Source organism: Magnolia sinica, chromosome 1 (assembly GCF_029962835.1).
Source record: "Magnolia sinica isolate HGM2019 chromosome 1, MsV1, whole genome shotgun sequence".
Classification (NCBI taxonomy): Eukaryota; Viridiplantae; Streptophyta; class Magnoliopsida; order Magnoliales; family Magnoliaceae; genus Magnolia; species Magnolia sinica.
The window spans coordinates 12,067,483-12,073,482 of NC_080573.1; positions in this window are offsets into that span (position 1 = coordinate 12,067,483).

Consider the following 6,000-nt stretch of genomic DNA (forward strand, 5'->3'; position numbering starts at 1 on the left):
GTCGAGAGAGGGCGGTAATCCAATTACCGCCGGCGGTAGTTAGACTATTGCCCGTAGTAGTCAGACTACCGCTCGAATCATCTTATTAAGGATCAATCAGGACTATTGGACTAAAATCGTAAAAAATAAGGAAATAAATAGTCAGATCGGATGAATCTAAACATCAATTTGTCTTTAAGGTAGATCTTGATCCTAAGTCAAACTTAATAAAGATTAATACAATTGATCTACGGTTAGAAATATGGTAAATAGGCTATTTATATCTCAAATCTAACCAATTAGGGACTTGATTGACCGATTTAGTAGACTAATATAAAAATTTTAGAATCTTACTCATTTTTGTAAGTGTTTTAAGATAAAATGGACACTAAGTAAGGAAGAAATTAAGTTGATGCTTGTATTCTAGCTATGACTCAAAAAAGAAAACTTTTTATGCATCGTAGACCTGAGTGCAGTCATTAGATACATTAGGAAATGATTAAAAAGCCAATATGGTCGAATAAGGAATTATGGATAAGTAGTTACTATCACGGATGGATTTTTCCGTATGCATTGCACAATATTACATACTTACTTTTACTTAAATTTTATAATCTGTTGTTATCTGTTTAAGTATACATTTACCTTGTATTTGATGTGTCATTCTAAGAATACCAAACAACTCGGGGATTGAGTTATCCCTTAAATTCTCAGGCGGAGTTACCAATGGAACCCGAGTTAGTACCAATAAGGCCTCTTCCTTAGACTACGGTTGAGGCCAGGGAAAGAGTTTGGCCATATTAAGAGTAGGCCACTCCTTTTCAAAATATACAGTTACACACGATACGTGAGATACCTCAAGCCAGCATTCGTGTGAGATGTGAGTAAACTCCTACACGTGTAGGGCTTGTATGGATCTCAGTCAGACGAGTATTATGGGTAGACTTGGATCAACTTGTTGCATTGCCGTTATGTTTTGGAGGATTGAGCGAAAATAAAAAACTATACATTTTAACCGTCTTGGGTATATATTGAGCGATCACCACTATTGGAATTGTATTTTTAACTGTTAGCCCTATATTTTTTAATCTTTCGTTATCTCTATCTCGCTTTAGATCCGTTTAGTGAATTGTGTTACTCTGATTATCCGTGTGGAATGAATGTGAATCTGAATGAGGTCACATATGGATTCTCATTGGGTTAATACTTGGAAACTCGGTATTTGGGGTCTTTATAATCAGGTGTCGATTTTCGGAGTGTTACAGTGATCAATTTGGCTAAGAATTCTATTTATCACTCACTTACTACACATATTGATATGCATCATCGTTTTATCCGACATACGCTTGAGGAAGGAGGTGTGACTCTATGGAAGATTTACACGAGCGTGAATCCGGATGACATGCTTACAAAGTTAGTTTGCAAAGAGAAGTTCAAGTTCTATGCAACTTATCTAGGCTTGGTGAAGGTGTAAATAGAAGACGGAGTGTGTACAAGCAGTGATGATGGAGATATGATGCAAGACAAAATTAGAGATGATGATAAAGAGCTATGATAAATGAATATTGAAGAGATGATGGAGATTGTTATTGATGTCTTAAATTTATCAATAATAAGGTTTGTCAATGTCATCGACAGACCAATCGATGCTATCGAGCAGAGGTCGTAGTCAACGACAAATGCTCAATTCCATCGAAAAAATTTAAAAATCCTATGTTGGTTGTTGGAATGTTTTAGTGTTGTTACTCGATGTCATCGAAGTAAGTTCGGTGACATCAACAAATCCTCGATGGGTGGTTGATGACATTGAAGTCCCATTGAGCATGCATGTAGAGTTGCATGATTACATGATTTGTTTCTTATTCCAATTTTAATACTTTATATATCAAATGTAATCAGGATTTAGGAGTAGTAAAGGTGTTCTAGGGGTTTTTAAATTGTTTAGAAGGGTTTTAAGGGCATAACTAGGGTTTGTGAAGTAGATTCAAGGCTTGTTCGAATCGGTAACACTCTATCTCTTATAATTTCTATTTTCATAGTGCATTACTCGTCGCTTTGTGTCATATTTTTTTATCGCAAGGGTTTTTTCACATAAAGTTTGGATTGCTCTTGTTTGGACTTGGTTGTGCGATTGTGAGTATTTTGCTTGATCCATATTTGGGTGTTTCCGCAGTTCCCCAACATAGTCCACTTGAGCTTTGGATATGCTTCAATTTTGGGCTCATGCCCTAAAATAATCTGAAAAAAGAAAAAGAAAAAAAGAATGGATGGCATGGATAAGACTCATACATTCATATGGTGGCCTGGAGAGTTTATCTAGTACACTTAAGGGTACCGAGTTACTCAGTACATAATTTGAGTGTATTTCAGAACATTCAAAATCTAAAAGTCCATTTGGTGGTAGTGTGGATTCAAATGCAATTGAAATACATAGTTCTGTTGTGTTTTTAAATCCTTTTTATAAAAAATTAATTATGAATAAATACTTTTTTTGCTCCTTTAATAAATAGGAGAGTTCGATGTCAAAGAAAAGTGTGGCTATGCTGCTAATTCATCATGCATTTGGCATGCTGATTATATCCCAAAATAATTAAAATTACATCACTGTGATAATATGAACTGTTCAAATATTGGCCATGTAAATTGATAGTTAAAAAAAATTGACAGGCTTGAAATTTCATATTTTTTTTTGCCAAAGTATACATTTTAATAGGCTTACTACTGGCATTGGCTAACATGGAGTGTGAGTACTGACAAGGGTGTGCACTAACAAGCTAACCCCAACCCCCCCCCCCCCGACCCAAAAAAAAAAAAAAGGCTTACTACTGGCATTACTTCAAATATCATGTATATAAATTAATTATGAATGTTAAAGTTAATTTACTATCTATATTCAAATTCTTATAGATATGATATAAAATTTTAATGCATTTTTATTTTTGAATTCCAGTGCATTCTAATTACAATTGAGGATTCAAAATCAATTGATTTCTGATCAAGAATCCAATGCATTTCAAGTACATAGGCCTTTACTAATAATATGCCACAAAATCTCAAAATTTAAACATCTCTTGAGTGTGGTCCATGTATGATCGGTCTTTTCATGGAGCCCTCTTGTAAAGTTTCCATTGAGACATGTTTTATGTCGTTCATGGAACACTCCCACGACAATGAGAAGCTAGGTGGGGCCCAACATGATGTTTGTAAGATATCCACCTGATTCATTCAATTTTATAGGGCATGGGCCAAAAACTGAGGCAGATAAAAAAAACTCGAGTGGGCTGCACATTAGGAAATGGTGAAGATTGAATGTCACCGTTGAAGCATTTCTAGAACTGTAGGAGCTTTTCATCTCAAGAACTTGGTCGTGTAACCCACTTGAGTTTTGGATTTACCTTATTTTGGACCAATGTCTTATATATATGATCTGGCAAAATGGATAGTCCGAGTGGATATCCCACAAACATCATGGTGGGCTCCACCTAGCTTCCTGTTGCAAGCAGTTCCTACAAAAGTGATCTGTTTAGGGAGCAAATTAGGTGTGGCCCTTACAGTGGGGCCATCTTAATTAATGTATTCTATATCCATGATGTCCATACAATTTACGAGATCATTTTACGTCATAATTTAAAACATTAAGGAGATCGAATTCTCAAGTGGACCATAGCATAGATAACAGTGGCATTGATCATTAATGGGCCACAAAAGTTTTGGATGAAGCATATATTTATTTTTCCCCTTCATCTAGGCTTATGTGATCAATTTATCAACAAGTTGGATGGCGAATAAACATTCCAGAAACATAATGATGTGCCCTAGTAAGTTTTCAATTGTAGGGCATTTAATCATCATTGTTTTCTATGGTGTGGTCCACTTGATAAATAGATCTATTTCATTTTTTGGATCATGCCCTAAAATTACCTGGTAAAACATATAGATGGCGCATACATAGAATAACTACATCAAGGTGGGCCCTATGAAGGGCTGCACCATCTTTGGTGAGGTTGGGCCGCACCCAATCCACTCCAATCCACAGCTGACCTATTTGGTGCATGCTTTGGATGAGATTAGGTGGTATTAAATTCAATTTGATTCCATGTAATTACTTCCATCTAACATTTGGAAATGATTAATTAATCTCAAAATCATATCATCTAAAGCCCATAGTAGATGTTACAGGATTTCTTGTAGATCTTAAAATCCACTACATCCATGGGCACCATGTCGATGCATGTGATTTAAACACTCCCTTCATCCATATTTGCCCTTTACACGTTAGATTCAATTGCATGTATACAAGTGACTAATAACTGATGACTAGCGTAAGATGTGAAATGTGGTACATTAATTATAATTTCATGTTGCATCAAACGCACAATTCATGTAACTTCCATGCACGTATTCCTGATATTTCATGACCATAACTGTACATTCCAAACACAAATTGGAGACGTCACTTCAGTAGCGAGTCTCGCTACTTAACCTGTAGCAGGTAATCCGCTTCGACGGACTTCCTGTATAATTTCTTTGTCGAATCGGGAACCAGTGCGTACGGAACACTCGCGGGCTACCATATGTGCCTCATATAGAGCATACAGAAAATTGTCAGAGATCTGGATAGTTCATTAGGTAGGGCACATGTGCCATGCTATGTTCCACAATTAATTCTGGCCGTTAATCAGATAGGCCTATCTTTTGGGGCAAAAGGAACGGTTAAAAGCAAAACTCCAACAATAAAAACTTAGGATATATTTGTGGCTCGAATTACGAGTTTACTATCCTTATTTTTAGTACATAGAATGATCACAGTATGACCTACCTAATGAATGGTCCAGATCTTTAATATATATACATTATGCAAGGAACTGTCACACGTGTTCTGCGTCCTCACGTGAGGGGCCGCTCACCTAATCATGGCTTTTGTTTTTTGGTTTTTCATATGAATGTGTCCTCTACGTCTTTACCACAAGGTGTGACAATGTCAGGCTTAGCTCATGCATTACATCAGCCGGGGATTGAATTTGGTGCGGTCCCGGGCACCCAATACGGTACGGCCCTTACAGTGGGGCCCACATTGATGTATGTATTCTATATCCATTCCTTCCATCCGTTTTGAAAGATTATTTAGGACAATATCCAGAAATGAAATAGATATCAATCTCATCTGGACCGTGTCATATGAAAATTGTGATTGACCATTAAAAGCTTCTTATGAGCCAAAAATGTTTTTTTTTTTTTTTTAATTTTTATCAAGATGATATTTTATTTCCTTTGTCCATTTTGTGTAATCTGTTCAATAGTTTGGATGGAAAAATATTATTGAGACATTACAGTGGGCCATAGGAAGTTTTTAATGTTGGTGCGTTTCAATCACCACTGTTTTACATGGTATGGTTCACTTGAGATTTTTATCTGCTTCATTTTCAGAATCATGAGATCTGGAAATATGGATGGACAGCGTGGATAGAGAATACATACATCAAGGTGGGCCCCACGGTTAGGCCGGCACTGTCTTCAGTAAGGCGCGGGTCGCACCTAATCCGCTGCTCAGCGGACGTCTTGGACAGCAAACAGCACCCCTCCACACGTACAACATCTAGGGCGTGCACACGTGCCAGGGTGGCACATGTGAAGCCATGTATTAGGTGGGACACAGACCATGTAGATGATCTACACAAAAACTCTGGGCTGTTAAACTATCTGTATGCCACGGAATTTATCAAGACAATGGACGGTCAAAAAATGTCGGAAGTCTTTGGAGACCATGCATCTGTGGCCCACCTAACGATGGTTAGCTTTGAATTAATGGTGAACGATCTACGGGTGCGGCCCACTTGTAAACGGCTCCGATGCTTGAATGTTGGTGCGTGCGCGCGTGTAGAGAGAGTTGCATGGCACGACAACGTAATAAAAGAAGAGAAATTTGATTTTTGCCCTAGGACTCATGTGCGCTGACGTGGATTGGGTACCACTTCCGCCCGCCCCTCGCTAGGAACGGACAAGGGCTCTTGGGGGCCACTG